The sequence below is a fragment of the Molothrus ater genome, chromosome Z, assembly GCF_012460135.2.
Source record: "Molothrus ater isolate BHLD 08-10-18 breed brown headed cowbird chromosome Z, BPBGC_Mater_1.1, whole genome shotgun sequence".
Taxonomy (NCBI): Eukaryota; Metazoa; Chordata; class Aves; order Passeriformes; family Icteridae; genus Molothrus; species Molothrus ater.
In genome coordinates, this window is record NC_050511.2 from 8,730,719 (window position 1) to 8,757,349 (window position 26,631).

General features: G+C 50.1%; 1 protein-coding gene across 3 annotated transcripts in view; it reads left to right on the forward strand.

Annotated features, from left to right (window-relative positions):
- The window catches only part of CNTFR (ciliary neurotrophic factor receptor), a 202,847-nt gene that overhangs the window by 51,918 nt on the left and 124,298 nt on the right, over positions 1-26,631 (forward strand). For 2 of the 3 annotated variants that reach the window (XM_054517959.1, XM_036403708.2), the window contains one exon: positions 1,482-1,586. The gene's annotated coding sequence lies outside the window, so the exon portion shown is untranslated. Of the gene's footprint in view, positions 1-1,481; positions 1,594-26,631 lie in introns of all 3 variants that reach the window. The other variant, XM_054517960.1, reaches the window with a different exon arrangement.

Consider the following 26,631-nt stretch of genomic DNA (forward strand, 5'->3'; position numbering starts at 1 on the left):
AATGATAAATGAGCCTCATCTCTTGCTGTAGCCTGGTCTCCTTTCCTGTTCTGCTTCATCTGTGGGTAGGGAAAAAAACCCAACACCCCCAACCAAAAATGCTTCCAAATAACCAAAGAGTTACATTTGCATTGCAGAGCGAGAGGAGGCTTGGTGGGGAGCATCCCCCTCCCCTCCTTGCCAGTCACTCCTCAGCTCTGGGGTGCCTGGCAGAGCAGGTTTTGAATGATGGGGCATTGTGGGTGCTGAGCTTGGGGCAGCTGGAGTTAAATTTCTTGGTGGCTGACACCTGACAAGTGTGATAAATTGCGGCACACCGTGGCTGCTGGCATGACAAACAGTCAGCTCCCCTCCTTGTAAACTCTGAGAAAATTTTGCAATTATTTCCAAGCACTTTGCAAATGAGGGTTTCGCCATCAGGAGCCCAGTGTAGTTTCAGGGGGTGGTCATTTATTTATTTAGGTTTTGTAGGCAGGCAGGAGGTGGAGGGGGGGTTGTAGTTTGGGTTTCTGCAGCATCCTCCCATTGGCTTGTCCAGGCTTTGCATGAGGTCCTGGGAGGAACTCTGGCAAAGCTCATCAGCTGAGGGTTGGGTGCTAATTAAAGCGTGTGGTGTTCCAGGCTTGGAGTCACTGTCACCCTTGGGAAAGAATCTCTGCAGGAGTGAGTCCCAGACTTTTCTCTTGCCAGTGGGTTTTGGCTCCTATTTTTCATTTTTAATAATGCAGAGCCACAAGACTTGATTTTTTTTTTTTTTCTCTTCAAAGCATTTAAAAAGAAGTAGGGGGAGCAACACAACCTCAGCACAAGAGCTGGATAATGAGTACAGATCTCAACTGATAATTTGTTTGTCTAACGCAGAAAGCGTATTTCCTGCTGTAAGGAAGGGCACCACTGGTTACACCAGTGCCTCTGACTCCATCTCACCAGACAGCGTGTCAGACCTAGCACAGAAAGTCCTCCTCCCGTTTCCAGTCCTTGGTGTCTCTGCTGCAAAGCCATACAGGCATGTTTTCCTCTCCACACTCCTGGGTTCAGTGGGGCTAGCCTCTCCCTGCACTGTTTAACACGTATGTGGGGTTTTTCAGGATTAGGGCTCAGGCAGCAGAGGACCTCATGGGTGAATGGCTCGGTACCGGGCTGGCAGTGTGGTGCTGCTGTGCTGTGCTGCTCTGTCTGGGGAGCATTGCTGTCTGTCTTTAAAGAAGTTCAGAGATGCCCCACGCTGCAGGGGTCTTTTTTCCCCTCTCCCATTTCACGTCTCTGAATCGAAATAATTAAGCAAATACGTGCTTTGGGGCTGGACTGTGACGCTCTTGTGGGAGGGCTCTCATTCTAACCATTTTTGTGTTTGCACCGGTTACCCCCAGCTGTCAGGGCTGGGAAACAGATGCCCCTCTCCTTGGCTCTTTGCTGAACCTGAAGCAATGGCAGAGTTTCACCTGGTAACCTGACAGGATGTCTCTTCTGTTTTGTTGAAGAAAATCCCAGATCTGAGCAGCGAGGGTTGGACGAGCAGCCAGAAGAATCGCCCAGGCGTTTATGAGAAGTTGGGGACACCCCAAGGACTCTAGACTGGTGGAGAGGTAAGAGGTGGGTTAAAAACCTTGCTCACCCAGCTTGTCCTGAGTTAGTGTGCTTTGTTGGAGTGCAGGACACGTGTCTTCTGGTGAGGATGGTGGTGTTTATTAAAGTGTGGCAAAAGGCTGCTCCTGGCTCTGGCGTGTGAGAAGCCTTTTAGCTGCTGTGCAAAGAGGGCAGATGCTGAGAGTGGTTATTTAGGACATGGAAAGGCAAGTATGGATGAACAGCCTGGAAAATCCCATGTTATGGTCTGCCAATGGACAACTTCTCTAAAAAGAGCTCTCCCACTTGAAAGCCCTTGGGCAGCTCAGAGGTGCACAGTCCAACCACAGTGGCAGAGGTTCCATGCTGTGGCTGAACCACTCTGGAGCAGGTAAGTGTCACCCAGCCCAGCTACGTGGTGGAAGGTGAGGTGCCACCTCTTGCAGGCAAGCACAGCTTGAAGCTCTCATGTCTGCTGGGTGGTTTTTTCTTTTTCTTTCCTGCCCTGGCAGACTGCAGCATCAGGGATGAGGTGGATGGGCTTTGCTTGGAAAGGAAAGCATCCCCTAGGAGACCATCACCACCAGCAGCCATGGGCTAGAGGCTGCCCCACTTCTGAGGCCTGTTACATGTGTACTCAGTATGGGGCTGTGGTAACACACTGCTGTTTGAGGAGGGCTTTGGGATCATGTACTTTGAGCCATGGTGGAGCAGGGAAGGAGCCTGGATATGGAGCTGCCCCACCTGGGGATGCAGACCCTGCAGAGCTGTGCTGGGGATACCTGGTGCTTGCTGGTGCTGTGCCTGAGAAAGGAAAATGATGAATTAAAATTTAACAAGTCTCTAAATGCCAGACAAGGACGTCTTAAGTGGGAATTGTCACCGTTTGACTAGCACAGCCTCTCACTTAGCTAAAACTGCATGGCTTTAATTATGTTGATCCTAGAAAGTAGTAGCTTATACTTTACTAGAGGAGAAACTGTTGACCAGAATAGCATGAATAATGAATTTTCCCTGTGCCCCTTCCCTGCCCTCTACCCCTGCATCATGCTTCCCAGAGTTGTTTTGAAGCCCCTTTAACCCTGGATAAGCGAGTCCTTTATCCTTTGAGCCACAAGCGAGGACAGAAATGCTCTCTGTGTGCACACTTGATTGTTTGCCCTGGAGTTAAGAGGTCAAGACTAAGGATCCCAGGGGCGGGCAACACCTGATGTAGCCACAGTGGGGAGTGGGCTGGGGTCTGGGCATGCAGAGGTGCTCTGCAGCAGCAAAACCCTACCCTTGGCGTTGCTCCTTGGTGGCATCCATGGAGCAGCATGGAACAAGGACTCCTTCCCTCCCCATCCTCGAGGTGGATCAGCCCACCCACGGGACTCCTTGCAGCTCTGCAAATAGAGCAGCTCGAGCAGGGTACGTCGCTAATAATACCAATTACTGTTACATGCTGGCTACAAGGTACACTGGCAGTAATGGGATCCTGGGGGGATGAAATGAAAGTGATATAATATGGTGAGATAAATTAGCGTTGTAAAATTAGCCATGGGTCTAGTCAGGGATCTGACAAATGTGTTGCAGCTTTGGTACAAGCTCTGAGCACTGCTGAATTGGATTTAGTGGCCCAGAGCAGAGCAGATGGGAGCAAGGGAAAAAAGAGTTTGAGGGGTCTCCATGCACACGTGCTACCAGTTAATGCTGCTTGTTTCTTCCTCAGATTCGAGCAGTGATACGTCCCCTGACGCCTGCTTGTGCATGGCAGCAGATGAGTAAGAGCCCAGCCCAGATGATGTGCTGCTAGAGGAGCTTGGGCCTGGCAGAGAGCTGGGAAGGGGGTTGGAGAAGCACCAGCAGGCTGGTGCTCCTGCCAGCTTTGCTGCGTCAGCAGCCGATCCCTGCCTTGCATCCCTGGCTGCCTCTCCCAGGTTTGCTCCCGAGGGGTTTGGTGGGATGTGTGGCAGGCATTTGCACAAGTTTTAGTTGTGTAGGAAGGGTAGGAAGCTGGTTTCTGCTTCCTCTGTTGCAGGCTGACCTGTTTTCCCATGCCTGGATGGGCTCTGGGGCAGAAGGATGTCTGGAGCTGGGCATCCCACAGCCCAGGCACTTCCTCCTGTTGACCAAGGGTGTACAGCCAACTCTTTCCCATCCAGAGGCACACTTTATTCCTCACCCTCTGAGGCAGAGGGTGGAAGCCAGGAAATGGGGTTTTGTGCTTCATGGAGACTTGGAAATGGGTGTAGTCAGTTCCAGTGGGATCCACTTCCTGGTGGCTCACTGGGACAGGCTCCACCACAGGGATGTGAGCGCTCCTGCCCATGAGAGGATGAGAGCCTCTCATGGATTTGTAAATTGCATGTTTAATGGCTGACATATTACGTTGGATCTGGGGAGAGACAGGCATGGTTTAGGTCTGGTTTGATAAGGCATGTTCTGTGACTCACTATGATAACAAAGGGGGAGAAAAATTCTGAATATGCTTTGTAGTGCCCTGCAGTGGAGCTGAAGGGGGCAGAGGGGTGGCAGAGCCATCTCTGTAAGGCCTCTCCAACTCATGCCAGGATGGTTCAAGAGGAATGGTGGGCACGTGGCAGACGTGTCTGTGGGAGGGAACCAAATTGTCACATCCCTGGGGATGTGTTAGCCAATAGGTTAGCCAATCCAGATGGTTTGTGGAGGTCAGGCCACTGCAGTTCTGCAGCAGCATCAGCTTGAGAAACGAATGCCAAGGGATTGTCTCAGCACTGCCCAGAGAATCCCCAGGGAGCTGAGCCAATTTGTGTGCTGAGCCTGTGGGGACAGAGGAGGAGACAAGCTGCCCTTTGTGGGAGGTCAGCCTGGGCGCTGCCACTGGTCCCTGTGTCCTCCTGCTGCCCTCCTGCTGCAAGCAGGGCACATGGTGACAGTGGTGACACACTTCAGGTATATCAGAGCCCCAGGGCTGAGTTGTCCTGCTAAAACCAATGGGGGGATGAACTGCAGCAGCAGAAGGAGCCCCTTCCCTCAATTTCCCTGCTGAAGAAGTAGTGGTGTAAGACTGCAGCAGGACATAGAGCTAGCAGCTGGAATGCCAGTAGCAGCATAAATAGAAATACAACTTCTCAGCTTCTTGTGCAGCTATGATATATCTTGTTTATATTGACTTTCTTAAACCTCTAAAATACATTGTAGATTGATCTACAAATCTGCAAAAAGCACCTTTTTTATTTTTTTTTTTAAGCCTAAAGCAATTTTCTGCCTGCTTCTTGTGGTTGGCTCTGAACAGACACATGTTCTCTTGTCCTATTTGAGGCTGGCATGCTGCCACAGTGGTAGGAAGTTTAGCAATACTTGAGCTGGATCGATTCAAGCCATTATCTGTGCTGCCTGGGACTTGGTGGTGAAGGGGAAGAAAATATTCTCCCCAGACACATCAAAGCCCTGTGATAAGGACACACAGTTAAGCTCTATTTATAGATGGACAGACGTCTTGCCAAAGCTTTGCTGCTGTCACTTGATTATGCAGTTTTTGAGTGCTTGGATCTGAAGGTGGCTGAGGTTTGTCCCCCCCAGGCACAGCCCCAAGCAGTACAGCTTCTAGGTGGTCTTTTGCCTTCTTTCAAGAAGGGACCTGATGTTTAGATAGTAAGGATGAAGTGGCTTAGAGGTCTTTTCTTGGAGTTGGTGACCAAGATCCATAGTCCCTCATCTTGTTCTTGCATCTGCATAGACCCACAGAGACTTTGGAGCTCCAGAGCAGAGCTGCCAAGGATGTCACATCTGAACTGTGTGGCTGTTGAGCTGAGGGCTCATGGCTTAAGCATCTCCTGGGGCACCTGGCTCTCAGCTGTGCCACCCTCCCAGCAAAGAGATTTTTTCCTACTGTTCACCCTAAACCTCCCAAGCACCAAGGTGTGTAGCTGCTGACATGCTGTAACTCATGAGTTCTCCTTCTTTATGAAAAGCTTTCAGGGATATTTGAATCAGGATCAGTCATGCAAGCTGCATATTTGGAGTGGTTCCCCAGGCCAGGTTGTCTCAGGTCTTGCAGTGTGTGTGCACATACATGTTACATGAGCGGTTGATTTTTGAGGCAATGGCCAAAAGGGTGATGTGAAATGGGTTAGCCAATCTAGATTCTGCTCCAGGTGTGAAGGAGTGCTGGTGCTCATTTCACAGAGCTATCCTTAATTTCCTTCCATATGTTGGTCTATCTCAGTAGTTGTGAATTTGGCAATGGGAGAAGGGCAAAGGCTTCATTCTGCTTAGCCTTGAGTGTTGTTGTTTAAGGAGCTTTGCTGGTTTTCTCTTGGTTCTGACCCTAGATAAAGGAGGGAAAATCCTCTCCTAGCATCCAGTGGGAACCTTCAGTTTCAGATATGCCCATTGTCACTTACCTCCTTGCTATGGGTTGCTGTGAAGAGCCTGTCTTGGTGTCCTCAACAGCTTTCCTGGATATTTCAGTGGACCTGGCTGAATTTCCTTTGGTTAATTAACACTGGGACATCTCTTGGGGCTCCCAAAACTATGGGCAATGTCTTGATGTGGTTCAAGTGCTGTGTGACATGCTGGCTATGCCTGTGCTCCCACAGCCCAGCCTGCTGCTGATGCCTTTGCTGCCTGGGCAGGCAGCTGGCAGGACCATGCTGGCACAGAGTAGGTGTTCTTATACCACACCAAACCACAGCAATGAGCTGGAGAATTTCACAGAAAGTGCTCTTTTTTAGGCCTCAGTGAATTGTGGCTCCGGGAGGGAAGCTGTTGTATATGGACAGGCTTGGGGGACAAGACCTGACTTCATTCATTTATTTAACACTTATTAACATTTATTTAATCTTGATCAGGTGCAGGGTAGGTGCATGATGGATCCTGGCTGTGGGCCATTCCCAAGGCTGGGACAAAGGAGATTTCTCTTCCCCAGGGTGTCCATAATGTGTTCTCCTGCACGGCTCCTGCACAGGCCTCCGAGCACTGTTTGGTTTTATTCTGTCTCCAGGGTGCTGCTCAGCCCTGCTCGTATATTCCTCTGATGAGTGGGCAAGACAGGAAGCAAATACCTTTGTTACAAAACCACATATGGGCTTTCAGTGGGTGATGATACTTCCCCAAGCTATCTGTCTAGTGAATGCACTTTCCCTCCTGCTTGTTTATATTCACAGGAGCATTGGCTTAGCTGCTCAGGTGAGCTGTAGATGTCAAGAGAGATGTCAGTTTCAGGAGAAAGCTTTAATGCAAGCCTTCCTTGCTTCCTGTTCTGTGATGGATGGTGGAGGACACCCCAACGTGTCAAGAACCAGGGGAGAAGGAGTGGGACATTCTGCTGGGTCTGGAGCAGGAGCCATGGTTGGGAGAGTGGCTGCAGCAGTGCTGGGGGTAACATTTTACAGCTGGCCCAGGATGCTGATCTACAGTGTGACCAACTGATGATTCAGTAGATGAGGGGTCTGATGGAGACAAGCTGTGTATTCCAATTCAAAGAAATAACCATCAGCAAGAAGGGCTGGACTCCTCTAAAGCCATTTCAGAGGGTGTCATGGATGCTGTGGGTCTCATAGCTCCTGGAGGGCCTTGGTGGTGGATGCCTGCTACTCTGCCCAGTAAAGCTGGAAACCATGGGGCCACAAACATGAGATGCATTTGCCTGGGGTGGCAGCTACCCCATTGAATCCTGGCTCTGAGGCGTGGGGAACTGTTGTCAGCCTTGTGGAGGGCATATGTGTGTGTACAGTGGGCATCTGTGGTACCAGATGGAAGGGAAAAGTGCAAACATAGCTCCTTGTAGTCCCCCTTAGTGCCCAGGGAGAGTGGCTGGAGGTGGGGATCTATGGGAGGAGCTGTTCAGCTGTGATGGAGATGGGCAGGATCCCACATCTAGGTGGGAAGAGGAGCGAGGAGCTCCTCTGCACACACCTGCATCCCTTCCATGGCCATGGCACTCCCAGTGTTGTGAGCACCAATGTGAGGAATTAGACAGCAGCGCTGATTGCACTCTTTAGTGATGTTTAATTTATTATTTCCCCCTCTAAGATTACTCTTTTTAAGTTCTGGATAGCTCCAGCAAACCTGGACTGGGGCCCATGTCTCCAGGGCAATTTACAGCACACACCAGTCCCTCAGCACTCATTACAGCCCCCAATGAGGACACCTCAGTGCTGCCCTTCACTAAGATCACATACTACTGGCTCTTTTTTCTTTCTCTTGCCCCAAATCATTGCACTTTATATCTAAAAGGAGGAGCATGCAGGTGGGGAGCAGCACAATTTATGGATCAGAGATTTATATGCTGCTGCGACGCTGTATTTTTTCCCCACAGTGACACTTTATTGCCACAAATTACCAAACAGGCAAGGTTATGCGAGTGACAGCAGGCAGAGCTGTAAAGGACAGGAACAAATGGCAGCAGGAAAAGTACCCAGAGGAGAGGGGGAGGTCTGGCAGAAATAAAAGAAGGCGGGACAAGCATCAGAAATCAGTTTGCCTTACAGTGGGATGTATGGGGGAAACCTGGGAATCAGTATGCCATCTCTGGTACATGGGCATGACATGGGGATGGGAGAGCAGCTGGTGGTCTGTGTTGGGATTCAGTAAATCCTTTGGTTTTAACTTTCTTTTTCTCCCCCCTCTCCTTAAATTTCCAGGTCCTTCCCTTCTGCAGGCTCATTTTTTTCTTTATTCTTTTTTTTCAGCTTTTTTTTTTTCCTGTAGAAATGGCAGGTTTGTAGTTGTTGGTTTTTTCCCCTGTCTTCTGGGTGGTGTCTGCAGGGAGATGTGGGGATTCCTAGGAGGTGATGGCATTCAGAAGGTTATTAAGAGGTGTTTTGCTGTGGAAATGATCGCTATATTTTCTTACTTTATGGTTGTGGAGGGTGCAAGTATCCCAATCTTGCCCTTTTTGGGGGGCAGCATGGTCACTTACCTACATCTGTATTAATACATTCAATATCCTTGATGGTGTGTGGAGAACAAGTACCAGGCCTTGGGCAGAGAAGTGTCCAAGACATTCTTTGGCTTTGGTTGAGCGACTCTGTCTGCATCCACTCACCCAAGTTAGATCAGCTTGACTTCAAACAAACGTGAAAACTGACAGGCTGGAGTTTGGCAGAGGTATTAAGGGTGCCTTTGAGCAGGGGATGCTACTCAAAGCTGCCGGGGAGCTGTCACTCTATTATTCTTGCAACAAAACACTACTGGCAGAGCTGAGAACCTCAAAGGCTCTGGAGCCACAGCCAAAATTGCATTTAACTTGCAGAAATGTGCTACAGCCGTGGGGCTCACCATGCCAGCCCCAGGGACAGTCAGCACTGACATGTTCCCCCCTTGCTGGCAGCACAGAGGGGATTCGGGGACACCTCTGCACCACCTGGACCATTGCACAGGGCAATTTGACTTGTCTGTTCCCATGCTTGTAAAAGATAATTTCCACTGAATCCCAATGCCATAAGCCAGGTATTTAATCTTGCTTGAAGGGAGCCTGTCTGAAGCATGCAGGGCATCACAAACAATGGTAAGCAATCAATAGGCTAAATCCTGAGGTCTCTTACCCAGACTTTGCTGGAGTAAAGGTTGACAAAGTGCTGAGTAGTTACTTCAGACTTCAGCCTTGAGCTGAGGGCATAAGTGATTGACTGATTTATTGATGATGCATTTTACTATGAATCTAGCCTGTCTGTTAGTCACAAATGCTCATTTAAGCATAAATCGTGGTCTGCCATGAGCAGATAGCTTCTCCTGCAGCAGAGCTGGGCAGAAAGATTTTAGATGAATGGCTTATTTGGTGAAAAATAGTTTTGGATCAACGCAAATAGCTTGTGTTTCTGTGTTGTGCTTGCCAAATAGCCTCACAGAAGAAAGTGAAAGCCCACTTGCAAAAAAGATAAAGAGCTGGATTCTGACATGATGTTTAGATCTCCTTTCCAACTGGTTTTAGGTTTTCTTCCCAAATGAAAAAGCCAGACAAGTTTCAGAAGATTCCTCTAAAACACTTTTTCCTTGCCCTCTGAAGCCCTTTTTCCTTATCCTCTGTTCCTGGCTTCTGCAGCAAAACCAGCGACACACAGCACTTCTAAAACCTGATGCTGACTCTCTGTGAACCCACACCTCATTTATTTTTAGTTGGCCCAACAGCATGAGGGCTCAGGCTCTGGCAGGCATTCATTCACTGCTGCTGAGCTGTGGTCTGGGATGTGTAAGGCTGCTGGAATTGCTGCCCTGATGGGGGACCGGGCTTATCCTGCCTTGATGGAGCCTTGGAAGGTTTGGAAGCAGGGTACAGCAGCCAAGAACACTTCAGCCCTAGTGCAAGGCTAGGCAAAGCATTAGCTGTTCCTGATGCACAAGACTGTGCAAGCCCTTTGGATGTGTCTGTGGTGTCACCTCCACCCCAAACTCTCAGCAGCTGGGGTGTGGCTTGCTTGCTCCGCTGCTCTTGAATCGCCACCTTTACTTAGATTTCTTAGGATGAGCAGCTTCTTACTATTCAGGAATAAAACCATGCTACTCAATCACCTCTATAGCTGGTTTTCTTTGTCATAATGTTGCTTTTTCTTTGTTTTGAGCCTGGCTGCTGCTGGCTACATCTGCTGTGGCTCCCGGAGCCTGTGCTTACCGTGGCAGCACATGGGTGCATCCGCAGTGGATGCTGTAGGAAACCTCTCAGACAGATTTGTGCATGTGTGTATGCCTCTCTCAGTATTTCCTGTTAATTAATGGACACTGGAGTCTGTCGCCTGTAACAGCACTCACTGGCGGGTGATAAATTGTTTGTATGACAAGATGGCAGTGAAAGCCGGGCGAGCTGCGGCTGTCGGCGCTGGGTTTGGGAGCCAGGGGTGAACGTCAGTCAATAACTGGATAGGAAGAGGGATGGTGAAAAGCCCAGCAGCTGATTGCAAGATCCCTGAGGAATCCTGCCTGCCCGTGCTGGAGGAATCCTTGCTGTGGGCTCCAGCAAAAGCGCAGCGGTGCTGCACCAGACCCCACGCTTACCTGGCCCACCCCAGCCCTCTTGATACTTTTTGGTGTGAAGGCAGGAGGAGGAAGGGTCTTATGCCATCCTACTCCACAGGGATGGATGCTGGCTAGAACTTGTAAGGATACATTTGGAGCAACCTCTCCTGACCCACACTGGGTTTTGCTGCCTCTCATACCACAGAAAAGGCACCGTGCCAGGGCCTGGGTTCTGTTCTTCTGCAGAGCTACAGCTTCCAGCAAACCCTGCTTGGTAGATGGAGTGCCCTGCAATGCTGCCAGCACCAGAAATCCCTGACATGCTTTGTCTGCTGATGCCAGCATGCTAACGCTGGCACAAGGCTTGGCTAGGCATCTCTGTGTGGGACCAGTGCTTTTGGTGACCTTGATGGGCGGCCTTCATGGCAGCAACTGTGTCTACACCACCAGTAACTGGGTTTAAACAGCAGTAGGGGGTGGTTGAGGTGCTGTGTTGGAGAGCTTTCAAGGCTCCATGGATGTGCTGGAGTGTGGGGCTGGATGTGATGGATTTGGGCTGCTGCTGTTCACTGTGTTTTCAGGCTGCTCAGTTGTGGTTCTGGACCCAAACTGAGCTCACACGGTGAGCCCTGCATAGGAGATTCATCCTAGGAAAACGACACTGGCACCAGAGTCCAGCCTCTAGGGGAACAGACGTGGACTGACATGGCTTCTTGCTGCATTCCCAGTGGGACTGATCCCTGTCCCTGCTCTGCATGCTGTGCACTGTAAATCCATCTCCACTCTGGTTGGCAAGCTGAAGCTGGGCTTTAATCACCTGTTGTGCTCACTGGGACTCCAGCAGTCAGAGCAGGGATCCCACTCAGGAGGACGGTGTGGGATCTGTGCTGCCCTGGGACCTGTTGTGCTTCCCACAGTGCAGGGGGGACACTCTGCATTTACTGGGAAATGGAATTATCTGCTTCCCCAAGTGGGGAAAATAATAATAATAAAAAAAGTGCCTTCCACTAGGTCATGAGCCATTACCTCGAGGGGCCCTTCATCAGCTGATGAATTCTACTTAATAAAATAAATACTGAGAGAAAATGTAATTGGATTTCATTTATTACCCAGTTCCGCCTAGCAGCCCCAGATTATACAAAAGCAATTAGAGAAAGCTCTCCATTAATAGCTATCTTCAAGCCGCCCAATGGGTTCATTCCATCAAACCTTCTGGCTTGTGTAATTTCCTTTCTTGGAGCTCGCTCCTGGCCGGGGGAGGATGTGGGGTGTGCAGCGCCATTGCCAGCAGCCTGTAAACAAAAGCAGCCCTGTCTCTAACATTTGCACAGGCATCATCTTCCCAAGCATGTGGCTCAGCCAAAGGGTATCCTGGTTTAGGGCGAGAAGCCAGGGCACCTGGGCAGTTTGGCTGCAGACTAGGGCTTGGTTGTGCCTTCCATGGGATGAGAGCATCCTTCCTCTGTTGGCATTGCCACGCAGTGAATCTGTGCTGCTTGGCAGAGGGTGGGTGTGCAGGGTCCCACGGGGGCATCAGGTATAAAGCTGTTCACCTGAGGGCCTGGCTTCGTTCTCTGATGCTATTTTTTTCCTGTAATGCCAGCAGGTTGCATCCCAGCTTCTGTCTCTGGCGCCTTGCAGGGACACACAGTGCAATAGTTCCGCTTCCTTGGGTTTTTTTGCCAGGAGCACAAGAAAAGCTTGGTAAAGCTTGCTAAGGTTGGGTGGAGGAGGACGTCTCATACTATCTCCCTGAAAATCTTATGTCAATACAGGGAAGCATGTTTGAGGATCCTCACAGGGCACAGGCAGATGTCTGGCACCTGTTGTCACTGAGGACAATGGCAGGGTTATCTGCAGCAGAGGCTTAATCTCTTTATCTTTTTTCATAATTCCTGTTTACAGTGGTGGATGGGAAAAGACAATTACAGTGGAGAAGGGAGCTGAGGGGAGAGATGCTGAATGATCCTGGTTAGTGAGGAGTGGTCCTCGGTGGAAGCAGAAGGGGATGTGCACATCCCTTGTGTGTGTAGCATGTGTGTGCACAGCCCTGAGAGGGTGCAGCCCTCTCCCTCACTCTTTCAGTGCTTGAAGCTCTTGAGGAAAATTGTCTGGCCATGCTGCCTGCTTTTGGGCCAGTCTCACTGATGAAGGGACCACATTTTTGTTCCGCCACAGCAGATATAGGGCAGCTGGAGGGACAGAAGGGATTTTAAATGTTGGTCTCCTTGCAGTGTGGAGGAAGAGGGAGAGCTTGAGGAGCCAGAGGTTCTTATCTCCTGCCTGGGGGTGACATTGTCTTCTCATCCTGTTGTCACTCTGGGCAGAAGCCAGCACCCTTTCTCAGCTCAGACAACCAGATCTGTTCTAGCTGATGCCTTGATGGAGCCAGAGTGGTTCATCAGGGATATACCAGTGCCTGTCACACTTGGGAGCCTACACTTGGCTCTGGCATCTTTGTATTTACCCTGCTGTACTCTCTCCCCCACTGTCCCTTGCTGTCCCCTTTCCTGTCTCACTTTTCATCCCCTCCCTTTCATGCCATAACCTCCCTGGCACAAGGCTCGGGTGAGAGTAACGGCACAGCCAGGAAGGAGCTGATATTTAGTTTCAGACAAGAAACAACATAAGGTGTAATGCAACCGGAAAGGTGAGGGCAGATGGAGAGGGCCGGCAAGGCTGTGTGGCTCTTCATCTTCATTACAAGGCTGATGTCTGTGGTCTTGCTTCCGTGCTGCTTGCCAGCAAGGGAGGGATGGCTAGCAAGCAGAGATGTGCAGGGAGAGCTCTGCTTGCAGGAGCTGAGGCTGGTCCTACTGGATGGTCGGGAGAAAATCAGAAGGGGATTTACTGGGGGAAGCAAGCATGGGAGTAGAGGGGTGCACGAAGGTGATGTGGTGGAAGACCCAAAAGGGACAAAGAGGGATGCTCTTCTTGATGGGAGATGGCAAATGCCTCATAAATGCAAACTGCCTGCTCACCCTGGGTACTCACTCTGGAGAAAGGAGAAGTGGAGTGTTTGAGAGCATATGAGGGGAGTGGTTGATGCTGATATCATCAGCAGGGGAGGCAGGAGATTAATCGTGGCTGGTGAGATGGAAGGTGGAATGGGGGTACCTTGCTCAGAAGAGGAAGAATTAGAGCATGAGGTGGTGAAACTGTGGGTCTGAGAAGAGGGCTGAGGTGTGGAAGAAGGTGGAGACCTAGCATTGAATGAAGGATGTGCAAAGCTCAGACACTGAATTTTGTGCTGCCACTGATGCTCCCTCCTTCCCAGAGCAACTTCTTGTCTTTGGCCTGAGGGTTAACCCTGGGCTCAGTTCTGAGATGACAGAGAAAACTCCAAAAGAAGTAAATCCAGGCTCCAAAGAAGAGTGGGGACTTGAAAACTGCTTTTTTCCAAGCCCCCCAACAGCAGTGACCATATGAAACCTTCCTTTTTTACCTCTCTGTTTATTTTTTACGGGGGTCTTTTATTTATGCCCCCTTAACATCCCTGCTGTTAAAGCAGCCTTATTAGGATGCTGCCCTTCACCAAGGAACTCTACTATCGAAAAAGAGCATTAAAGATTCAACAAATAGCTGAGAATTGGGATTGATCCTAACCTCCCATAAATGGGAGTACCTTCCCCCATTAATCAGCCTCGGTTTTCACTTACAGGATGATGGCCTCAGTGCTACACTTCTTCAGGACTAAAAGCACGTTAAATATTTATCACAGCTGAGTATTCACTTCCCCCACTATTGCCAACTAAGATCCACTGCTTAAGCCTGCATTGGCTTGACAGGTTGTGTAGTGAGGTGGCATGCCATTAGGAAACCTCTTGTGCCAACGTGCTTTACTAATTTGCTGTGCTAAGCACAAAGAGATGGTGGCATCTCTCATCTCAAAGCATGGTCAGCATGGGACTGTATTATAAAGTCTCTCTGCTGGCGTTTTGCACTATTAAATTAAACATACTAGGGATAAGATGCTTGTATCTGCTCTTTAGCAGAGGGCTGGATCATCCACACTCCTCCAGGTCTCTTTTAACCTCAAAAATAGGATTATTTAATCCAAACTTCTCAGTAGGAGTGGCCCTCTGTCTGTGCTGAGGCTTTGCCCCATGCCAGGGTCTTCATTAGCGGTTCAGTGTGGGGCTGTTTACGTTGCTGCATCGGGAAACATTTCCCAGTTTATGACCATGCACTCTCCTCTGCTGAAAGGATGAGGCAGCACTCTCTGCCTTTCCTTAGGGTGCTGGGAGGCTTGAAACGATGACAGGGCATTCAATGATCTAATTATTGGTCTATACATATGTAGATACAATTTTGCTAATTGTGCCAGGTGTGCCCATAGTGTTTCAGAGAGGAGCTATTTTAGGAGCATCTCTGGAAGCTGCCTTGCCATTTTGCTCTCTGATCATGTGCTGGCATTTCTTAAAAGGTGGCGCTTGACTTTGAGAGCTCCTGATGAACCTCAGAGGTTGGAGAAAGCATGGGCTTCTCCCTAGATGAGATGCTGCTGAGAGCAAACCCTGAGCCATGATGGGAGCAGTTTACCTGCTCAGGAAAAGCTCCCTGCAATGTCGGGTGGAGTTTAACCTCTGCACCGGGGCTCAGCGCACAGACTTCACTTGGCCAATTCCGAGAGCTGAGATTGAGCTGTTGTTGCTGGGTTAGTGCTTTTTTTTTTTTTTTTTGCTTTTTTTTTTTTTTTTTGGTCATTTTCAGCTTGTTGGTTTGGCATCATCATGATGCATGTCCCCGTCTTGGCACCCACCTCCCGCCGCCCCCAGCTCCAGTTCGAGCTGCTGATGTGCGCAGCCTGGCTGTAGCCGTTTACATGTACGGGCGCACAATGTGTTTCATTATCCTTGTCTCAAACTTGTTTTGCTGCTGTCACGCACCAGAAAAGTTAAACACGTCTGATCAAAGGCATGTAAACACAGCTTCAAAACAAATGCCCTCGAGTCCTGCCAAAAGCACAGAGCTGTCTCCGAGCAAATCACGTCTCGTATTCCCCTGCCTGTGCCTCCTGCTTCTCCGAGAGGGTGTGCGGTGCCGCCTGATCTCCGGGAGCCTTCTGGCCTGCTGTTTGCAGTGTGGAAGGGTTGCCCACTGAGAGGATTTGCACCAGCGAGGCAGCTGGGAGGAGAGAAGAGCCTCAGCCTCAGAGCAGGAGGGAAAACTTGCTGCATCCTTGCACGTGAGAGGCAGCAAACCCCAATGGTCTTCAGCTCTGGTGGGTCGAGGCAGAGCAAAGCATTATATGAATTGGCTGGAAATAAAGGTGCCAAGTGTGCTTTTCGCAGGTCTGCTCTCATGCTCTAGCTGATGTGTTACCCTGATGCAGTAGCTGTAACACCAGGAGCGCCCAAGGTTACTACTGCCTGTGCTGCCAGGGCATCCCTGGGTTTGGGCTTGGCTTGAGGAAGAGTCAGCCAATTGCAGCATTTGTGGGATGAGAGGGGCCGGACTAAGGATCTGGGGATGGTCCCAGACCAGGAGATGCTTCTGCTCTGCTGGGTTTCCAGCCCTTGGGGGGCACAGAAGGGTGAGGTGAGGTGAGATTTGCATCCCTGCCTGAGAGACTCTGATGTCACTTGATTTCCCATGAGATTGGTAAAAATAGGGAATTCTCTATAGTGGCAGACAAGTCAGGTTTTCATCTTAGTACAGCTTTACAGAGGGCTGGATATGCATCTTAAATAGGAATGGAAATCTTTAAGCCTTTGCAGCGTCTGAGGGCAGGTGTTTTCAGAAAACACTGTCTCCTTTCAAATCTGCCAAAAATCTATTCACAGCTTGGCTACCAGTACGGCCAGCAAATAGTTTGGGAATTCATGAGCTTGTGAACTGACCCGGACTCTGCAAATGAGTTGCCCAAGGTCTTTGCCAAATGCTTTTGAATAATGGACATGTCAGAACCAGATGGGGTTGCAAATGGCAGGTTATTAGTGCCCGGTGCCAGTGCCAAGCAGTGCTGCACGTGTGTGCAAGCACGCAGTGCGGCCAGGGCTCGTCCCTGGAGCAAATGGAGTGGCTGGTTTGCTGCAGGTAAGATGATCCAATGGGTCTCCTTCAAGCCATCTAATTGCATTAACAGGGGAGATAAAATCTCAGTCATCCCTCACATTGCTGCTGGACAGTCGCAGGCAGGCTGTGAAATGCCCTGCAGGCAGTGGGGACATGGTCAGAGGTTAACGATGGTGTCAGCCTTCATAAATCATCCCTAACGAGACCTGGGAAAACGTTGGGTTGCAGCTCTGATGCATGGCTTGACTGCGTTGTCTTCCCTTTACTTTGGGCTTTTTCTGCCATTTGGTTTCCAGGGTTATCTGTGTGAAACCTTTGTGAGGCTGAAGGCACTGGAGGCTTTCCTGAGTGGCAAGGAGTCCTGGGCTCTGCTCCTGGCACAGGCAGGCTGATGTGCTGCAGAATAAATGCATTTCTCCCCTTTTATTTTCCCTAGGGACAAGTTCACGTGTCCCTAGGGTGCCAGAAATCTCGGGCTGGAGGGCGCTGCCTGTGTCCTCCTGTGGAAGAGCAGCGTGCTCCGCGCTGGTGATGCTGTGGGTTTGGGATGCCTCCAGGTAGAACCTGGCTGGTCCAGGGCTGCCTCTGGGCATCATTCTGGTCAGACAAAGGGCTGCAGGGCTCTCTCTCAAGCTTTTCTCCCAGCCCTTCTCACCTGCGTTGGAACCACTTGATGGGGATGCCACGAAATCCAAACGATTCGTCTGGGAGAATCCTGTGCAGGAAGCAGGACTCCGGATAAGTTGTGCAAGGTAGGAAGATGGAAAGAGGTTATTAATGTCCCCACCAAAGGCTGCCTCTGGGGCTGGCAGTGGTGGGCTGCTCCAGGCTGTGTGTGGTCCCTGCAAAAGCTGCCAGACACCGGCTGGGACACTGGGAGGAGTGAAGCAGGGTACAGTGAATACTCCCTCCGATTTATTATTTATAAAGTACTGTCACAGCCCTGGAAGTGTTGGGACTCTCAGAAAAGCTGTAGGAATGTACTAATTAAAGAACACAATGTGAATGTAAATTGGGAAAGCTCCCCAGGGGGAAGCAGCCCGGGGGGAGCTAATTTGCCAGTCCCCACTCCTCCCCTGCAAACTGGCTGAGACACTGGAGCAATTAAGGAGGAATTTGAGTGTTAAATATAATCTGGGATTGTGTTTTTGGCTTTTTTTTTTTTTTTTGTAATTGGTTTATTTTTCTCTTGGGTAACTGTGTTACCAATTCTGTAATCGCAACTTTAACCCTCTGTTCTGCAACAATAGGGGTTTTTTGTGGGATTTTTTGCGGGGGGTGGTGGTAGTGTTGGTCTTTGTTGTTGGAAATAAATTCAGGTGAGTGCGCCAGCACCAAGGTGGCATGTCACCTCCTGTGTGATGAAGGATATATGGCCCCAGGGCAGGGCTAACATTAGCCGATATGGTAAGAGACAGTCCCTGACTTTGGAATCATGGAATCACAGAATGGTTTTTGTTGGGAAGGATCTTAAAGATCATCTAATTTCAACCCTGCCATGAGCAGGGACACCTTCCACTAGACCACGTTGCTCAGGGCCACATCCAGCTTGGCCTTGAAACACTTAGAGAGATGGAACATCCAAAACTTCTATGGACAACCTATTCCAGGAATAAAATACTGATTGCCAGAGTTGTGTCCTGAAATCCATCCCAAAACTATGGCTTTTTTGGTTGGTCTTTTTCCTGCCCATTTCTCTTCTGTGTGGCCTGGCTTACTCATTGTGCTCTCTTCACTTACCTTGCCCTGCTCAGGAAATACATTTACTTGGTGTCACTTGAGCTGTGCCCAGTAGGGTGGGCTCAGGGTAGTGGCTGTGACTTATTACTCTTTTCCTGTCAACTTCTTTTATACAGTCCAGGGTGAGAAGACGAATGGAGAGACTGTCATAGATGTGAGGTGAAGTAAAGACATGCTGAGGCTATGGTGGTCAGCAAGGGGTGGCCATCAGCTCATGTGTCCTTGGTGTTGGGTTCACAGGTCAGCTGTCTCCCTGAGTCCAGGCATGAAGCTGAGCAAAGGGCTTGTGTTCTTGGGCTTTGGGGTTTTTTCTTTCCTTTATCTATAGCACAGACTTCAGTGTGCTGTTTACTGGAGGGTCTTCAAAGCTTGTAAAAGAGCTTTGAGAAGAAAAACTGGTGTGGTTGTAGCTGGCATTGTTTGTGATGGCTTGGTGTTGGATCATTTTAAGATGGTGTTCTCAGGCAGGCAGCAGGTAGTGTGTGCAGGGTCCTCCTCCCTCTCTCAATTTTATCCTTCTGATTAGCTTGAATATTTATTACATTTTATCAATAGACATTAGTTGCCTGAGATTCTCATCCACTGCTAGCTACCATTTGCAAGGGTTTGAGAGCTCTCAAAGCCGAGACATCGGAAAACATCATAGATGTAGATTCATGTGATAATGAGAACCCTCAGAGCAGTAGGATTTTGTCTGCCTGTAGGGGCTGACATGCTCTGGATAAGCTAATGCTTTGTGATAGAACATCATCCCTGGTCCTAACCCTGAAAACCCTGAATTCAGCCTTGCATGAGGGCTGCAGAGCATCACTCTTTCTCCCAGGAGCATTGGGAGGGAAGCCCCCACCCACACAATCTGCTGCACCTGGTGATTTCTGCTGCCACCAGACCAGGCTCCATCCTCAGGGTCAAGCCACAAAACCCCATGACCTCCTTGCTGTGGCTGCTCCTTGACAGCCTGGTGGCTCTTCATCTCCTCTGCCCACCTGGATCCAATATCTGCCTGTGGGGAAAAGTCACACCGAGCCCAGGAGCCTGGGGAGAGCTCCTCCCTGGCTGGGGCTGGACAAGATTCTCCCTGGCCAGGGCAGGAGGCTCCTCTGGTGGAAACCTCTGTGGTCCACATTTCCCACCATGGGCCACATCTGCCAGTGGGTAGAAACGGGCCCTGGGGTTTCAGCATTGTTCAGAAGGTCTCTGCCAGGATCCAGAGCAATCCCAGCCGCTTTCCTCTAAGCCTGCCTGTATTTATTACTATTTGTTCTGGTTTATTTTTCCAAAAATAAAGTTGTTGAAGGGTTGAAGTGCTACAAAAGCTGGGGGGCAAACAGGCTGAAGGAGCCTGAGGAAATAAAGATTTAGAGATTGTGCTGCCCCCATCCCCCTTCTCACCCCCATCTCTGAAAAATCCATGGAAATGTGGAATTTAAAACCCTTCCACCTTTTTTTTTTTTACTGTAGGGCCTACAGATTCTGTCTATTACCCACAGTAGGTAGTCTGGTGAAGCAAAACAGCAGAAAAGTAGCATTTTCCCTATTTGAAGGCAGGAAGGGTAGGGCTGGGAACCTGTGGTGGAGCCAGGAGCATTACCCATACCCAGAGCAGTCTCTTTCTCTTTTTTTTTTTCTCTTTCTCCTTCTTTCTCTTTCTTTCTCTTTCTTTCTCTTTCTTTCTTTCTCTTTCTCTTTCTCTTTCTCTTTCTCTTTCTCTTTCACTTTCTCTTTCTCTTTCTCTTTCTCTTTCTCTTTCTCTTTCTCTTTCTCTTTCTCTTTCTCTTTCTTTCTCTTCTACCTGCAGAACCAGTGATGGTCTTTTAAAGACCATGCTGGGACCTGCTGACACTCAGGATTGCATTCAGGTTCCAGAATGGCATTTTCCAATGTGACCTCTGACCAGCCTGCACTGCTGGGGTATCCAATTCTCCCCAGAGCTGATGCTGATCACTCTCCCTTCCTCCCTCTCTCACCATCTGAAGTTAGTTTCCTCTGGAAGACAAGGGTCAGGAATACTCGGGTGCTGACGGATCAGTATGTGCTTTCCTGGATCGGAGCCTTGCATTCCTCCTGCCTGTCCAACTGGATGCGGGATCCCTTCAGGGCTTGCAGCCCTGGGGAGATGCTGCAGCGGGGCATGAGACCCAAAAGGCAGCAAAACCTCTCACCTGCAGCCCCTGCTGCTGCTTTTGTGCTGGCAAAAGGACTCACTCACCTCTGTTGTGGGGATAAATTAAAGGAGCAACTGCTGTGCGCTAGGCTGGGTCAGGCTGGTGGCGGGTACCGGTGCTCAGTGCTAACCCCAGCCAGCTCATTTAACGTTCTGACCTGTGAGAACCCAGCTCCCCGCTGAGAAAGAGCCCTCGGCTTTGCTTGTCCTGTCTCTGGGCAAGGGAAGCGGTTTCCTGCAAGCGGGCGGTGTGCGACCTCAGTGGCGGGGCAAGGTAAGTCACCTCCTCTGCGGGGCTGTTTGCACAGCTGCGAGTGGCCGTGCCCGCTCCAAGAACCCCACATTCTTCCCCGCGCCGAATATCCGGCACAGGCATCCATCCCTCCACTTTCATTTCCGTCGGCGAGCCGGGGGAGCCTCGCCCGAGCATCCGAGCTCTGGGGCTGGCCCTCCGTTCATCCCGCCGGGCCGGCGGCAGCTCCATCCGGGCTGCTCGGGAGCGCCGGGAGAGCGCTGCCCGTGGGAATGCCGCCTTGGAGCGCACTCCCGGCAGCCAGGCTGTGGGAGCAGGGGGTTCCCTGCGACCCCAGGGCGCTGACAGCCTCCCTGCGCAGAGCCCTCGCTGTCACCCGCCGCGCTGTTTTGTTTCTCGGCAGCCCTCCTGCTGTCCAGCCGAGCCCTTCCCTGCGTGCGGATTTTATGGCGCTGCCTCCGGGACGCTGACAGCCTGCTGACATCCGTGGGTTGTGGGTTTTTTCTCCTTTGCTCGGCTGCCTCCATCACCCCGATACCCCAGCATGACGCCCATCTTCATGCCAGCAGGCGCTGCGAGGTTTTCATGGCTCCTCTCTGTTCTTTTCCTGCTTTGCAGAGAGCTCCAGTCCTGCCCCATTTGTCCCGAGACTCCACAAAGTGGCGAGCCCGGCGCAGACAGCACGCTGGGGCAGCTGCCCGTGCTGGCCCTGGGATTTACTACAGGCAGTTTGTTTTCCCGAGGAAGTTACTTTCCAAGATAGCATCTGGTCTTTTATGAGGTCTGATCAAATAAGGTGGTATGTGTGCAAGCAGGGGGTGGTGTTTTTATGCTTGTACATGAATTTAAAAATTTTATAAATAGCGGAGTGATGAGATGCTTTCTTAGTCCAAAACTACATCTCTTGTTCCTGTGGTTTTGCTGAAATTATTACTGGATCCAGGAAGCAAGCTGCTTGTCTGAAACAACACAAGGGCAGTACAAATACTCATGTCTTGGAAGATATACATACTAGTAGTAGAATACTAGTAGTATTCTGCAACATTAATGCAGAATTATTCTCTAAGAGCATTATTCACAGCACAAGAGGCAGTCAGCCACAGAGGTTATGGAGGAAACCCAAATATTTCTGCACACAGCTTGCTGGCCCATTGAATCTCTTCAGGAAATGGCAAGAGACATAAACTGTTCTAAGGGGCTAGGACTCAGTTTGCAAGTAATTTTCCTGGAATTAAAAAAAAAAAAAAAAAAAAAAAAAGTGAAGTTTCATTGTGTGTTTGTGGGCAGAGCCAGAGATAGAAGCTATATGAAAATTTCCAAAGGGATTCTGGGGTTCCACTGGTGCACAAGAAAGTCCTGCATGGAAAAAAGACTAGACAGAAACTTGCTGTAGAGCTGCTTCTGCTTATGTTTGTTGCTGTTAAAAATTTGGCTGAAAGAAAGGAAACGAGAAATGGAGGTGCAGCTCTCAGGTGTTAGCTTTTGGGGGAATTTCTTGCAATGAAATTGGAAGGAGGATTGGCTGGAAAGCCAATCCTCCTTGTAGTGATAGAAGAGGGGACTGTGCTATCTGCAGCCCTTTCATCAATGGGTGGTTAATGAGTGATGTGCTAAGGGTGTTGGGGACCTGGTTACTTGTGGCTTTCCATCTGGGAAGTTTTAAAAGTATCTACAGAGCTGTATCATCTCATTTATATTTTAATGCTACCACCTCACCTCTTCCCCTTCCCTTTCCTCCTCTGTGTGCGTCCCTTTCACTCCCAATGGGCTGGCTGCAGCAGAGCAGGCAGGCACCATCCCTCGGCAGGGGCTGTGTCCCCTGTGGGAAGCCTGGCTGCCAGGGAGGCCACCAGCAACACCACCTGCTTCGGGCAGCCGTGGAACCCACGGGGATACAACCACCCCAGTGAGAGCTGCTCTGCCTTCCTGTTGGTTTCCAGAGTATTTGCCCCCTTTCCTCTGCCTTTACAGAGGCGTGCCTGGATGTGAGTGCCTAATCCCCTCTCCCGCGGTGACCCCCGCGGAGCCCACCCTGCCGACAAAGATAACACCACGCCGAAGCCACCCCTCGGCACATCCCCGGCTCCGGGATTTGTTTTTCATTTCCTCTCGGTCTCCCCTCTCTCCCACTGTGAGATGTAAGGGTTTGGCAGCAGATCCCATTCACCCTGTTTGCTTTCCTGCAGAGAATAATTTCTTCAGGGTGTTGTGTTAGCAGCGATGGGGGGCTGAGCCAAAGCCACTCATGTCTTCTTGAAGAAGATGTGAAAAGCAAATCTGTGCTGTGTGATCTAAACTTCTACCTCCTCGCCACCCCCCAGGGGACCACCACCAGCTTCCCCAGCTCCTTCCTTTTTGTGCTGTTCTGTACACTTCATTTTCTTCTGGAAAGTTTTTAAGCTATTCCTATAAACTTGTACAGAAAGGGAAGGCAAAAGTCACCCCTGTGAGACAGAATGACAATAGAGCTGGTATTACCACTACTTGAAAGCAAACCATCATCAGATGGAACCAGAGTTTTCCTCGCCATGTCAGAAAAGTATTGCCTAGAAGCAAAAAAAAAAATCCCAAACCAAACAAATCCCACCTTCTCAGTGGAATATAGAGTTACCAGCTGATTTTGCATCTGCACCCAGGCTTTTCTGCTTGGCTGAACCTTCACCAGGGTGTCACTGCAGTCATTTCTAGTTTGGTACCAGCTGTCCTACAGGCATCTGTGAGCCAGTGCCCACACAATGACAATGTGATGCTGTGTGATGTGTGATGCAGGCACTGGTTTTTATGGAGATCAGAGCTGCTGGTCAGAGGTAGATGATATTTCATGCCATGAGCTTCTCTGCTGTAGGAATGGCCATGAAACCATTCATGTAGAGGGGAAGGATTTTGGGGACAAGAAGCTAGTTGTGTGTGTGTGCATATTTATAAGGGAGATGGGAGAGGTGAATCTTTTTGTTAGATCCTTTTACTTCGGCTCAGTAAAGGGCCAAAGAAAAAATAGCCCTGAGCTTTGATTGACAGCCTGGGTGCTGCTTTACCAGGAAAATGCTACTTGCTGTTGTTTGCACTGCTGTGAGATATTTACTCAGTGCCTCCTCCCAGCAAGTGTTTACATCTCTCAGGAGCAGCTCGCCCAGCAGGAACTTGCCTCACATCCCTCTTTCTGGCTGCTGGTGGTGTGAGGACACTGGGATCAAGGCACTGGGCAGCCTGCAGCTTCATGGAGGACGGCTGATGTGCCAGGAGCTCCTGCTTTAGCTTCTTCTGGAGACTCAGTGCTCTCCCCAGAACCTTTGGGGGGCTCAGTGGAAGCAGGAGGAAAATGCCTCCTCCTGGTTTTGTCCTTTGGTTCTGCCTCCACCTTTGCTTGCACAGCTGCCATCCTGCTCTCTGCAGAGGGCAAGTCTGGTGCCACGAGCAAACACCACCGGGGGCTTTCTGCAGCCAATGCACACTCGTGTCTGAGTTCAGAGCCATCTTTCCATGAGGGCTTCATAAACCATGCTGCTCCCAGGCACATTTCTTACCTTTGGCTGAAGTTTTTTCTGGGAAGCAGACACAAACTGTTCATGGGAAATTACTGCGAGGTATTTGCTCAGTGCTGTGTGAGCACTGAGGAGGAGCTGGCAGTGCCTTACCCTGACCCAGGAGCCCCTGCTCAGTCCTCTGCCCTTGCAGAGCAGTGGAGCAGATAAGAGATAGCTGCCTCATGATGTACACGTCCCCCCGCCCCCCCCAGCTTTTCATTTGGGATGAGGTGAGCATAAGCAGGGATTAGTTTGTTAAGCTGTGACAGTTCATTAAACTTCTTGGACTTTTTCTCTGCATTTCCTCTCCAGACACTGATGATGGCTGAGCTCGTGTGGGGGGGTGTATGTGCAGATATTATGGGACAGGGCAGGCAGTGGAAATTTTTGAGGTTTTCGTTTCCAGACACCCTTATCTATTTGCAAAGCCTGGCAAGTACCTGCAAGAACTTCTGCATTTTAGATATTTCCATTTCGAAAAGCCTCTGGAAGTAAAGTTCATTTTCCTTTGCTATTTTTTTGCCTCGAAGCAAGCCTCTTTTTCTGTTAGGAACTGATGGCTAAGGCTTAGATGTGTAAAACTTGGTGAAATTAATGGGAGCCATGGCTTGGATCTCCTGCATGGCTCTTAAATCCTCTGACTTGTAAACAAGCCTAGTTTGCAGCTGACTTTCAAAGTCTGCCAGAGGAAAACCCAGAAGGCTGAAGGTAAAACTATGGGATGCTCACAGGGAAGGGGAAGGGAGCTATGGTGTATTCTGTGATTAATACCTTGTTAATTGCTGCACAAATAGCAGTTTTGGAGCTTGTGGTGGTGAAGTGTCAGGACTGTGCCGGTGGTTATCACCATCACACCAGTCCTTTTTGGCTCTGAAGCCTGTGTAACCCCATTTTTCAGGCTTTGCAGGAGACCCCAGCACTCAGGACTCTCTGGGCTCTTGCAGTGGGTTTGGCTGCCCCACTGGGTTGCTGTGCATGGGAATGTGCTGCTGGCTGTATTCTTCCCAGTGTGAAAAAGTAATCTTGGAAGGGAAATTAATTGCATGCAAAGCTGTGCCACCCCACAGTGAGTTTCACCCTGCACATAGCACAGAAGGGGCAGCTGAAGGTAGATGTGTGAGAGCATCTCTTGTGTAGCCACAGAAATCTCATTTGATCCTCACTGGTGGGAAAGGAAACGAAGCAATAACCCAGGACAGTTTAATAGAGTTTGGGTGAAATACAGTTGTTTTTGTAAGCTGGTCTCTGTGCAGTGAGGGCTCTTTAGCCCATTTGTTGTGCTTGGCTGTGCTCTGGATGTTGGCATCAGCTGCTCTGCAGGTGCACGTGTCTTTGGCAGGAAGGAGCTGGGATTTGGGGATTCGCCTTTGTTGCAGGAGCGGGGAGAGCAGGGGGGTGGAGGGGGAAAATGCAAAGAGATGATGGTTGTGTCTTTCAAGTGAGTAGGACACACTGGGGCAGCGGAAGGACACAGCCCAGGGTTCAGTGGGGTCTCAGAGAGTCAGCTGGAGAATGGGGTCCTATCCTGGTGGCTCTTTCTGCTGTTCTGGGACAGAGCAGGAGTGAATCCTGCAGGCTGTGCGGCTGCAGAATTAGGATGAGGCCAGCTCTGGTGAGCAGAAGCTTGCCCCGGAGACGAGCCCAGCTGAGAGAGTGAGAATTTCCTGTCATGTCCCCAAAATCTTGAAAGTTTGGGGCAGCAGGAGGGTTTTGCATTTCCAGAGCAGAGCCTGTGGGGATGCAGAGAGATGACATCTTGGAAGGTTTTTGCAATGTACCTTCCTATTGTTTTCACCTCCACCTTTGCTCCTTCTTTCCTGCCTTGCGCTGTGCAGGGGACCAGCAGAGGTCAAAGAAATCAAAGGCACAAAAAAACCCCAAAAAAGCTCAAACCTCAGGTGCCCCTGAGGAAGTGCTTTCACCCTCCCAGCCAGTGGTGGGATGGAATTCCCAAGGCAGCTGTCCCCAAGACCCTCAGATGTAGTTCTTGGGGGACGTCACTGCTGTGAGCACTGCTGTGTTTGCCAGCTGCTGCCCGGTTTTGGAGCACAGGGACTAGTGGGAGCAGGCTGAGAGCCCCTGCAGCCCCCTGCACAGGGGCTGTTGGGCCCAGCAGGCAGAGGAAGGGAAGAGGCTGATGTTTGCCCCAGCAAAACCCTGCGGATGAGCAGAGCTCCGCACGCTGGCACCAGCCCAAGGCATCTTTGCTTCCTGCCACCCTTTCAAATTAAGCAAACGATTCATTTTATTTCTTTAATTTTCCAAATGGAAGTGAATTGGCTGCGCTGGCAGGTGCCTGATTGACGTTCCAGAGAGGATGGGAGCTGGGGGCTGGGGGGGCTTTCTGATCCATGCCTGCCCCAGAGGGGACTCAGCCCTGCTGCTGGGTGCCACTTTCTCCTCGTAGGAAAGAGAAAGGAATAGCCAAGTTTCAAGCCATAGGTAAAACA